General features: G+C 48.7%; 1 protein-coding gene and 1 long non-coding RNA gene across 3 annotated transcripts in view; both read left to right on the forward strand.

The window, feature by feature from the left end:
• The window catches only part of TMEM123 (transmembrane protein 123), a 56,177-nt gene that overhangs the window by 35,570 nt on the left and 8,178 nt on the right, over window positions 1-12,429 (forward strand). The gene's annotated exons all lie outside the window — the stretch shown is intronic.
• Window positions 15-2,314, forward strand: LOC115306011. Its single transcript, XR_003915129.1, has 3 exons — window positions 15-256; window positions 365-421; window positions 1,611-2,314. It is a non-coding gene; the product is annotated as an uncharacterized LOC115306011 (long non-coding RNA).

The raw sequence follows: 12,429 nt of genomic DNA on the forward strand, positions 1-12,429 counted from the left end.
ATAAAGGCCATCTCTGTAACTTCCTGGAGACAGCTAAAACTGCGGTCACCTCTTCCAGGAAAAACTATAACGAACTTGGTCCTGGGGAAATTTGCACCCAAGACAAGGGTTTTACTTAGATGGATTTTCCTGTTGTGCTTTCTTTAAAAATCTGTTTGCCCTTTGCTAATGTAGATCCCTGCAGGCGGCTCACAGAAGCCCAGGGCCTGCAGGCTGCCGGCCGCCTCATCGGACCCGTGCAAGTAGATTACAGCTGGTAGGAGCGCCTGCCTTGGGGAGCAGCGGGCTGCCTAAGGGTTAGTAGCCATTAAAATAGGAATGGGGAGGATGGGAAATAAAGCAAACATCTGATTCTAACCCGCAGGGGTTTTGTGAAGATTGACAGAGGCAAACTGAAGAGTGTGGTGATGCGTGGGAAACTGTGAGTTCACAAGAGCATTTTCCTTTATTTTTTAAATGTTTATGTTTGAGGGAGTGCGCATGCACGCACAAGTGGGGGAGGGTCAGAGAGACAGAGAGACGGGGACAGAGTGTCCCGAGCAGGCTCTGTGCTCTCAGCAGAGCCCGATGCAGAGCTCAGACCCTCGAACTGTGAGATCATCAGTTAAATCAGAACTTAACTCCCAGGCGCCCCCACAATAGCATCTTTGAATAGTTAGCTTCTGTGGACTGGTTTGAGTTTCCAGTGGTCTTTTTCTACGTAGTTCAAAGCAGAGGAATTATGATGTGAGCTGATACCTCTGTGTGCCTCAGTTTCCCTCTGTACTACATAATGGGCTGTGGTGAGGCTTGTGGGGGGGACTTTTCGCGTCAGTACAGCGTAAGTGCTGGCTCTTGTTCTGGCGCACGCACGGTGGTTGGAGGGGGGGGTGTCTGTGCTCTCAGAGGTCACTGCAGGTCCCCAGGTGCCATCCGCTGCAGGAACCCGGCTGGTCTTGCATCCGAGCCACCCCAACGGTTGTGTGGCCCCCAGTGAGCCCATGACATTCCCTGGCTGTGTGGTCTCTGTGCTGGGCAGGTGTGAGACACGGGTGGGAGCCTGGGACCCAATGCAGGCAATGCCCTTAGGATGCTTGACATTTAACTGAGAAGGCAGGACAAAAATCACTCTACTGAAAGGTGAGCATGTGAAGTGCAGACCCACAGGGAGCACTCAGAACGGAAGAGGTGGCTTCCAGGTAGAGGGTCTGGAAGGAGGTGGCCCCTGGACTGCAGAGTGACATGCCCATCAGAGACACATCACGGGGTGGGGGGTGGGGGGCCGTGGTATGTGCACAGAGAAGAGACCAGGCCAGGTCTGTGTGCACATTCCCTGCGGGAATGGAGGTCATGACCATGGTAACCACTGGGAGCTCCGGCCGGGCTTGGTGCAGGTATGTCACCTGCCCCTGAATTTGCACAATACCTGCATGAGATCAGGAGTGTGTCCCTGTTTCAGAGGTGGCTACGCGGTTGGAAGGCGTGCAGCGGTTTGAGCGCTGGAGGGGTTGAGTGCATGAGCCTGTGGCCCCTGGCGGCCTCTGCAGAGTCCCCAGTGCTCGATGGACAGACGGTTAGACGCGGAAGGGCTACCATCAGTGCGCATCACAGTTGTCCTCGACTTCCATCAGACAGGTTTCCTGCTGCCTCCGGTGTTTGCCGGAGCCCATTCTGAGATGGCAAGCCTGCCTGTGAGCGTGAGCGGAGTCGTAGAGCTGGACAGCCCGCCAGCTCCCCCGTCACCATTCTCTGTGTCACGTCAGGGACCTCAGTGACCCAGTCAGAGTTGTCAGCGTGGGGTTGGGGTCCTGTGGGTCCCAGCTACCCTCACTGGTGTCTCCCAGTCTGTAAGGTGGTGGGAACAACGCTTGAATGTGCCTCCAGTCCACTGTGGGGTGAATAAAATACTGTCCGCAGGATACTTACTAAACGGCTTACTGTTTTTATAGTCACGTCCTCAGGGCTTCTAGATACACGGGGTCTTTGTTCCTGCACTTGCATCTTTGAGCCTCTGTGTGTGTTGTGCTGACACCCGACTGTCAGCCTTGCCTTGGCATCAGGTCGCCCTCCTGGGCCTTTCTGCGGCTTTGAATCAGCAGTCAGCTAGGAAAGCACATAATAGAACTTGTTAGCAGGGTCTAAAATTAAAGCACTTTTCTTTTATAGGGGCTGAGAGTCTTTGTAATCTCAATTGATGTGAGATTTTTTATTTTTGTCACTATGGGGCTTGAAAAAAACGTAGAAGTCAATGTGGATATGCTTATTCTTTCAAGCAGCACAGGCGTATAAAATCTAAGAAAGAATCGGGTCCCGCCCTTCCTCCCCTCCCAGTAATTCCCTGGAAATATTACTGCTGTGGGACGCCTGGGTGGCTCAGTCAGTTGATCATCGACTTCAGCTCAGGTCATGATCCATGCTGATGGCTTGGAGCCTGAAGCCTGCCTCGGGTTCTGTGCTTCTCTCTGGCCCTCCCCGTCTCACACTCTGTCTCTCTCAAAAATAAACAAACATTAAAAGTAAAATATTACTGATGTGAATACACCAGTTTTGTCCTGAAAACTTAAAGCAGAACAGAGAAAGGTCAAGAAAATTAAAAAGCTTAAAGACATTTTACAGGGGGTATACATATCTGTATGTAGAGTTCAAATTTTGAGCAGCCAGCCTAGAAGTTCAAGGTTAAGGCCAGTGCTGGGCAGCTGTACGTGCCAGGGGTGGTGGTGCTGCTGCACAAGGGTGTTAACGTGGTAGTAGTGGGAGGGGGCCCCAAGCCCAGAAGAACTTTAAGCGTCTTATGCTGCATCGGATAAAGTGGGATGAACAGACATCTAACACCAAGGGAGATGAGGAGGAAGAGGAATCTGATGAGGAAGCGGTGAGGAAAACCAGCTGTGCTGGTCTGGGAGGGGGCAGCCCAAGACCGGCGCTCTGGCGGGAGGAGGTTCAAACAGCGCCCTCCAGAGGCTCGGAGCACCTCAGAAAGCACGGAGCGGGGCGCTGCTGGGACCTCGCGCTGAGTGAGTCTGTGTTGGGGGCCACTGACCCAAACTGCTGCGAGCCCTTGCCTCTCGTCTCCTGCCTTCGTCTCCTTGGTCCTCTTACTCTGCTTCCCGACCCTGTCCCACTGGTGTGTGTGGTCTCAGAACTGCACCACGCTGACACCCTTCCCTAGCCAGCCCGGTGCTGCCCTTTCTCCCCTCGTGCGCATATGATTAAAAAGTTATTGGGCAGAAATGACTATCATGTGTGTATCCAGGATGAAGACACGCTGGCGGTATGTCCTGTGGGTAGCTGGTAGGGCGCGGAACAGCAGGGCTGTTGGGTACACACCCAGTGGGGGTTGATTAAACAGGCAGGGCAGCTCCCAGAGCATTGCTTGTTCAGCCTAGAGTCTGTTCTAGCACGTTCTCAGCCAGCTGCTTGTTGAAGGCAGCCGTGAGGCAACGGCACAGTCCCTGCCCCTGAACGAAGCTTCCCAACTCGCTTGCACTACTCTGTGACTGGTGGCCAAACGGAGTGACTGAGAACAGTCTTGAGCCACCTGCCCCGGTTCAAACCCTGGCTTCTCTCACTAGTAGAGCCCACGTTGAACCCCTGCCTGCCTCAGTTGCACTTGCAGAGTCGGGATGACTGTAGCACCTGCCTCCAAGGGCGCTTATGAAAATGGCTAGCGTCGGTGAGGTGTTTGGAACAGTGTGCGGCTTGCAGCGAATACTGTTCATCCAGTACATACGTGAGGGGCTGTCCCCAGATCGTAAAGGGCTGTGTCCTTCCAGTCATGTGAGTCACACAGGCTAAAACGGGTACAGAGGAGTAAAACATATTAGCAAGTGGTACTTACTTCCCACAGACCCGAGCCAGAGCCACGGAGCAAAGGGGCCTCGGGTGCAGTGCCCAAGTGTCCCTCAGGGCAGAGGGCAGGCAGGACAGGGTGTGGGGGGGGGGGTCTGCAGGGACGCACAGGTGCTAAGCCAGGGTCCTTGTGCACATTTATATATGGTGCCCGTATAATACGTATTCGTGCGCTTATTTCTATATAGAAATTACCTACTTAGAATGTCCTTTCAGTATCACTCTTTCTGGACTTCAAACAAGGGAGAAACCATGCATTTTCTAGCTAATCCAGAAAAGCTACTCCAGGTCCGGGGAGTGGACAGAGTCGACGGCCGAAGTGAGAACTCTACCTCTCAGGTGCAAGGACCAGCAAAGCAACCCCGTTTTTATGCCAAATGCTTCTTCTCTGTGCTGGTAACTTCTGTGGGTAAATAAGTCCGTTGTGTTCTAGGTGAACAGCTCTGCCCCTGAATCTGTCCCCTCCTGTTCTAGTGGAACCTCTCGAGCCCTTTTGCTGATGTGCAAGATGAATGGACAAAGTGGAGGTGAGGGGGCTGTCGTGTTTAGGCCACTGGATCAACCTGCATCCATGCGCCCGAGGGACAGGGTCTCCCGGTTTCACAGCAGGCTGCTGGCGGCCAGCAGGTGGCTGTCCGGGACATGAGCAGGTGCGGCTCTCGGGCAGGCCCGCCAGGCGCTGTCTATAGTGCTCGGTGCGCGCATCTCCGTCAGCCTGGATGCTGTGCTCCTCGTTCAGGGAGAGGCTGTGGACACCCTCGTGCCCCTGACAGCCAGGGGTCATTCCGCCAGAGTCACACAGCGAGACCACCTCTGTCAGAGCCCCGTGGTAGGCACAGCTGCAGGATGGTCCCCAGGGCCGCCCTCACCCTCCATACTTCCTTCTCTTGTGGGGACGATGAGCCCTCATTCCCCTGGGAAAATGGGTCTTGCGGATGCGATTCGGGTTACTGACCAGTGGACCTTATGACACGTGGTTAGTTGGGCTGGACGTAAAGCCCCCGGGTATCCGTGGCCCGTGGCAGGGGACGGAGAGATGAAGGCACAAGGCGGACGTGGCGGTGCTTGCCTTGCCAGTGGAGGGGCTGCAGGAATGCGGGTGGCCCCTGGAGCAGGGAGGGTCCTCAGAGCCCCAGGCTCAGACACCTGGGTTCCACCAGCAGCCTCCAGAGAAGAGCTCGGCTCAGAAACCCAGCTGAGCCCCTCCGCTGGAACTTGCTGGAACATACGTGCCTGGGGGCTAATGCAGGGTGCTGTGGACGCTGCTGAATGGATGGTTGTCGTTTCCCAGCAGTGTGGGACGGTCCTGTCTGGGTCCCACGTTCTTTTTTTAAATTTTTTTAAATGCTTTTATTTATTTTTGAGAGACAGACAGTGTGAGCAGGGGAGGGTCAGAGAGAGAGAGGGAGACACAGAATCTGAAGCAGGCTCCAGGCTCTGAGCTAGCTGTCAGCACAGAGCCTGACGCGGGGCTCGAACCCATCGACTGTGAGATCACGACCTGAGCCGAAGTCAGACGTTTAACCGACTGAACCACCCAGGCGCCCCGTGGGTCCCAAGTTCTTGAATGTGGCGCCGTATGTAAAACCTTGTCTTTGTAGGGAGCTCCTGTGTGTCCTGCTCACAGCCACTGAGGAGGGGGGAGCGGCTGCCTTGTCCTGGTGGGCGTGGTTGGTCTTGGATCACTGTGCACCCCGTTTTTTAAAAGAGCAACATTCCCCCTAAATCATAGATCCTTTACTTTCACAAAGTAGAGTCTGTCTAAAGTCTGTGCCCGTCTTGGGCCTGGAGGCTCAGCCGGTGAAGCTGAGGCCTGGAGCCTGCTTTGGGTTCAGTGTCTCTCTCTGCCTCCCCCCCCCCCCGCCTCAAATAACTGAACATTTTAAAAATTATTACAATAAAAAGTGAGCCCGTTTCTTGGAGGCCTTTGCCACGAGGTTTTGCGCAGGAGCAGGCAGACCTCGAGCCCTGTTCCTCCTCGGCGGCTGTGGCCCTCGCCTGTGCTGGGAAGCGCGCGGACTGCTGAAGGATCGCGTGACCTTGGCGAGGCCGGACTCTCCGCCCTAAGGCAGGAGGCGGACTTCGCGGCAGGCTAATGGCTCCAACATGAACGTGCCGTTGAGGGAAGTGCCTGTCCCTTGCCCATCCCTACCTCTGGTGTGTAACTTCTTTCTAATTTGGACCCATGGGAGGAACGAGATGTGTGCTTCCTGTTACAGTGAGCAGGTGAGCGCGTCTTTAGGCGGACGGCGTCCTTCTGTCCTTCTCCAGTGTGGTTCTGTCCGAGCACCTGCGTTCGAGCCATCGTGAGCCCCGCATGTGAGCTGATGCACCAGCGTCTCCCGGCTCCCCCCGCAGGCCGGTGGACCCGGGGACCCCCGTGGACAGACACACATTCCCCTGCCACTCGCAGAGTCCTCACATCGAAGGGCCAGACCCACTACACGGTGCGAGCAGCGCGTGCTGGGGGCTTCCGGGGTTCTGCTCCCGCAGGCTGTGCACCTGGTGCCTGAGGGACAGCATGGTGGCCACGATGACTGCTCTGTGGCGTGAAACCCTGAACTCCTGTCAGAGTCTTCACAGACTGCTAAGGCTCAACAGACCACCAAACTCTTTCTCAAGAAGAGCCACGGGGAATATTTGTGGTTGCAGAGCCATGTGGCCTGTCTTTCAGCCCTGCTCTGTCCCCCATGGCAGCAGCGTGGACAGCATGTAAGCATTCCAACAAAACTTTACTCAGGAAGCAGGTGGCCGGCTGGCCGGTGTGGCCCGCAAGCCAGACTTGGCCGATCCTCACGCCCGAGGTCTCTGATGGGGAATTAAAGTCCTCCAAATCATGGTGAGCGGGGGGTGCCGCATCGGGGAGCGCTGGGGGGCTGTGGGGGCCCTTCCTACGGCCCTCCTCACCCATCCCTTCATTCCCTGCGTCCTCACCGCTTCCCGCAGCTCAGGTCCCCACGACAGGTCCTCGCCTCCCACTCCTGGTGTCTCCTGCCTCCTGGCCTGGTGTCTGCTCACCTGACTACTCCCCCTCAAGCCGGAACGGGGGGCGCAGGAAGAGCTCGTTGTGGGGACACGTGTGGTGCCATCAGGGAGTCCTCTTGGGTCGGGTGTGCATATGCTGTCTTCGCACGCCACCCCGCACGCTGTGACCCTGCGCCACGCTCCCCCAGGAACACCCCTGCTCGCCAGGCTCTTGCTGCCCTCACGCTTGGACTTTTGTTCTCACCACATCCATCCTCTGTGGCATGAGTCACCATGCTGTATTTGAGGACTAGAGGGTACGTGTGCACTATGCCACACGGCTTGAAGTGCCCTCGGAGCCCATTCTCCTCACATCACTGGTAACAATTCGCAGCCAGCAAGCATGTGTGTTTACCACGCTTGTAGACTCAGATCATCGGTGGCTTTCACTGAACTCAGCTTCAGCCAGCACTTTGCTCACTGATTTTTAGGGCTCACTGCACAACGCTGGTCTGTTGCCGCTTCCCTCCCTCCGGAGCCAGTACTTGAGGGCCGGGAGGTGTGTTAGGTACCACATCTCAGTCCCTGGCACACAGGGTGCTCGCTGCTCAGTCAATCCGCTGATGATTGAAATCACAGAGGAATGAAGTGGGGTTTTTTTTAGTGAGATGTATACTTCAGTTTTTAAGAATGACGACCGTGAACACTGAAGAAGTCCTAGAAGGCACAAACTGAGAACGAGGTGCATACGTGGAACAGCCACCCTGACATGCTGTTTTCAGCAGAGCTCGGGCAAAGCAGGGTGCCCCGGGTCCGTCGTCTCGGTGTGCACGAGCTGTCCGTGAAGGGGGCCTCTGAAAGCAGACTCTGGCCGTAGGGAAACATCTGTCTGCATCTCGGCAAGGGGCAGTTTGTGTTTGCTGGACTAACCTTGACCTCAGAAGTCTGTGCGAACCTACAGTCCTTTGTGGTAGATGCACTGAAGTGGCACATTCCTCTCTCTTTTTTAAAATGTTTGTTTGTTTGAGAGAGAGCGTGTGTGAGCAGGGGAGGGGCAGAGAGAGAGAATCCCAAGCAGGCTCCGTGCTCCGTAAAGAGCCTGACATGGGGCTCAAACCCACAAACCATGAGATTGTGACCTGAGCTGGAGTGGGACATTTACCAAAGGCAGCCACCCAGGTACCCTGTGCAATGTCCTTTCTTAAAACATTTCTGGTTGTGATTTTTGTCTTAGAGATTATTGCATATGATTATTTACAGTTTCATCACAGACTTTTTGAGGTCTAGTCAGTAAACATTAGTTGCAGGTGTACCACGTAATGACTTGATATTTGTATAGTCAAATGATCACGAGTGTGGTTAACCTTCACCACCATACGTAGTTAGAAGTTCTCATCGTAGGTAAAAACTTCCTTAGGATTTACTCTTACCGCCTTTCAAGTGGCGGTATTAACTTTACGCACCTTGCTGTGCCTCACACCCCCGACTGACTTGATAACTGGGAGTGTGTACCTTTGACGCTCTTCCTGCATTTTGCTCCCCTCCGTCCCCAACCCCGCCCCACCTCCTGGAGCCACCAGTGTATCGTGTCTGTGAGCTTGATTGTTTTATTTTCACATAGAAGTGAAATCATACAGTATTTGTCTCTGACTTATTTCATGTAGCATAATACCCTTAAGGTCCACCCATATTGTCACAAATGGCAAGATTTTTTAAATCATTGAATAGTATTCCATTGTGTGTGTGTGTGTGGTGTGTGTGTGTACACCACATCTTATTTATCCATTAACTTATCAGTGGACACAAGTTGCCTCCAGATGTTGGCTGTTGTAGATAATGCTGCAGTAAATATGGCAGCGTATATATGTTTTTATATTAGTGAAATTAGTAATATACATTAGTATATGTGCTGCCATATTTATTAGTGTTTCTGTTAGGATAGGTAACCGGAAATGGAATTTCTGCATCATATGGTATTTCTATTTTTTTAATGTTTTATTTTTGAAAGAGAAAGTGAAGAGGGTTTGAAGCAGACTCTGCACTGTCAGCAGAGAACCTGATGTGGGGCTTGAACTCATGAGATCATGAGTGAGATCATGACCTGTGCCAAAGTCGGACTCTTAACTGACTGAGCCACCCAGGCGCCCTGGTATTTCTATTTTTAATATTGTGAGGAACCTCCATATTGTTTTCCACAATGACTGCACCAGTTTGCATTCCCACCGACAGTACAAGAGGGTGCTCCTTTCTCCATATCCTCGCCAACACCTATTGTTTCTTATGTTGTTAATTTTGCCATTCTGACAGGTGTGAGGTTTTGTGTTTCCCTGATGAGTGATGTTGAGCATTTTTTTCATGTCTGTTGGCCGTTTTCATGTCTGTGGGAAAATGTCTCTTTAGATCCTCTATTTTTTTTAATTGGATTATTTTCTTTTGCTGTTGAGTTGAAGGACTCTTTACGTAATTTGAATATTAACTTCTTATCCAATGATTTGCAAATATCTCCTTTCATTCCATAGGTTGTCATTTCATTTTGCTGATGGTTTCCTTTGCTGTGCAGAAGCTTTTTATTTTGATATCATCCCATTGTTTATTTTTGCTTTTTTGTTGCATTTGCTTTTGGTGTCACATCAAAAAACAGTAGCTGTGACTAATGTTGAGTGCACTGCCTATCTGCTAGTTTTTTGGCTTAAGTCTTAACATTTAAGTACTTAATCCTTTACAAGTTAATTTTTGTGTGTGGTGTAAGAGTGGCTTTGCTTGCCCACCGTCATTTGTGGAAGACACTGTTTTCCCCATTGTATATTCTTCGAACGTTTGTTAGAAATTTTCTGACCACAGGTATGTGGGCTTATTTCTGGTCTGTCCTGTTCTGTTGATATATATGTATGTTTTTATGCCAGTATATACTGTCTGGATTAGTACAGATTTGGAATATAGTTTGAAATTAATGGCCCCGGCTTTGTAAGGTTTTTTTTGTTTTTTGTCATGATGATTTTGACTATTTGAGGTGTTGGTTCCATACAAATTTCAGGATTTCCTAATTTTGATTGGGATTACATTGAGTTATACATAGCCTTGGGCAGAATGGATTTTTCAGCAATATTAATTCTTCCAGTACATGAGCGTGGAATAGTTTTCCATTTATTAGTGTCATCTTCAGTTTCTTTCATCAGTGTTTTACAGTTTTTAGTATACATGTCATTTGCCTTCTTGGTTAAACGTATTCCTGAATATTTTATTCTTGATGCAGTTGTAAACAGTATTGTCTTTTTAACTTTCCTTTCTGCGGGTTCCTTATCAGTGTTAGAAACAGCAACATTTTTGTATACTGATGTCTGTATCCTGCAACTTAACTCATTTATTAGTTCGAACAGTAGTTTTGGTGGTGTCTTTAGGGTTTTCTGTATGTATATCATGTCATTTGTAGATGGTGACAGGTGGTTTTTGTTGTTGGGGTGTTTTTTGTTTTTTTGTTTTTTTTGGTAATTTGCCTTTTATTTTTCTTGCCTAGTTGCTCTGGCTAGTACTTTCCATACTGTGTTGAATAAAAGTGACCAGAGGGGGCATCTTTACCTTGTCTTATTCCTGAGTTTATAGGAAAAGTTTTCAGGTTTTCACCATTGAGTATGATGTTTGCTCTGCATTATATGTGGCCTTCGTTATGTTAAGGTCTGTTCCCTTCCCTCTGTACCCACTGTTGAGAGTTTTTTTGTAAACAGACGTTGAATTTTATCAAGTATGTTTTCTACATCTGTTGAGACGATCATAAGATTTCTAACCTTTACTTTGTTCATGTGGTGCACAAGTGATTCAGAGATGCTGAACCATCCTTGCATCCTTGTAATAAATCCCACTTGATCATGGCGTAGGATCCTTTTAATATTTTGATGAATATGGGTTGCTAATACTCTGTTGGGGGTTTTTGCATTTATGTTCAGCAGGGATATTGAGTATTTCATTTCTTTGCTTGTGGCATCCTGACCTGGTTTTGGTATCTGAGTATTACTGGCCTGGTAAAATGTGTGTAGAAGTATTCCCTTCTCTTTTATTTCTGAAAGAGCTTGAGAAAATACTGTTATTTCTTTGAATGTTGAGCAGAACTCACCTGTGAAACCATCTGGCTCTGGACTATGGTTTGTTGGGAGCTTTTCTTTATTGATTCAATTTCCTTAGTAGTGATAGGTCTGGTCTGTTCAGATTCTCTTATTTCCTCATGATTCAGTCTCAGAAAGTTGTATGTGTTTAGGAATTTATCCATTTCTTGTAAGTTGTCCAATTTGTGGGCATATAATTATTCCTAGCAGCCTCTTACAGTTCTTGCTGATGTTGTTGTAGCTGTGTATCTCTTGGATTTCTGTTTTTATTTCAGTCCTTTCTGCTTGGTGATTGTAGCTAAAGGTTTGTTATTAGTGTTCGGCCCTTCAAAGAATCAGTTCTTCATTGCACTGATCTTTTCAATCTTTCACTTTTATTTCCACTGTTACCTTTGTTGCTTCCTTTCTACTAACTTTGGGCTTTGTTCTTTCTCTAGTTCCTTGTATATTGTTAGGCTCTTGGTTTTAGAGGTTTTTCGGTTTTGATTTTTTTGGTTTTTTGGGTTTGTTTGGTCTCTTGAGATGGACATTCATCTCTAAATTTTCCTCAGAGTTGTTTTTGCTGCATCCCAAAGTTTTGGTATGTCATACTTAAATTTTTATTTGTCTCCGGGTATATTTTGATTTCCCTTTTGATTTCTTCTTTGAACCACTGTTTGTAAACTTCACGTGCTTGTGAATTTTCTAGTTTTCTTCTCCTGATTTTTAGTTTCATACCGTTGTGTTTGGAATATATGCTTGGTATGATTTTCTTTTAAATCTATTAACTTATTAAGACTTGTTTTGTGGTCTAACGTATTATCTATCCTGGGGAATGTCCCATATGCACTTGAGAAGAATATGTATGTCTGTGAGGTCCATCTGGTCTAACATATTGTTGAAGGTCAATATTTTTTTTTTGTCTAGTTGATCAATTTTAATGAAAATAGGGTTTTAAATTTCCTTGCTATTATTTTTTTCTTCCTTTTGGTCTATTAATAGTTTATACATTTCAGTTCTCTTTGGGCACATTAAATATATATAAATATCTTATCCTCTTGTTGAATTAACCCTTTAAAACAAACACTGTAATAAGACCAAAAAAAAGGGCACTGAATTAAAGTCCATAGAGTGGGCAGCGGCCGGCTTAGACTGTCGAGCATGTGATTCTTAATCTCAGGGTTGTACATTCAAGCCCCACATTGGATATGGAGCATACTTTAAAATTTAAAAAAAAGAATACATTAAAGTCTGTTTTATCTAATTTAAGTGTAGCTACCCCGGCTTTCTAGTTTCCATTTGCATGGAATACTTCTTTCTGTCGCTTCTCCTTCAGTCCATGTCTTTGGGTGAGTCCACTGATCTGCTGAATCCAGTTGGCTATTGAGCCTGTCCAGTGCATTTTTCTGATCAGCTGCTGTGTCCTAAAACTGTGTGACTTCTATTTGGTGTTCTTACATTTTCCTTCTCCATTCAAGTTGTGTTCATCCATTCCTCTTCCAAGTTCATTGAGCATCTTTTTGACCATTATTTTGAACTCTTTATCAGATAAATTATCTCC

This window comes from Suricata suricatta, chromosome 11 (assembly GCF_006229205.1).
Source record: "Suricata suricatta isolate VVHF042 chromosome 11, meerkat_22Aug2017_6uvM2_HiC, whole genome shotgun sequence".
Classification (NCBI taxonomy): domain Eukaryota; kingdom Metazoa; phylum Chordata; class Mammalia; order Carnivora; family Herpestidae; genus Suricata; species Suricata suricatta.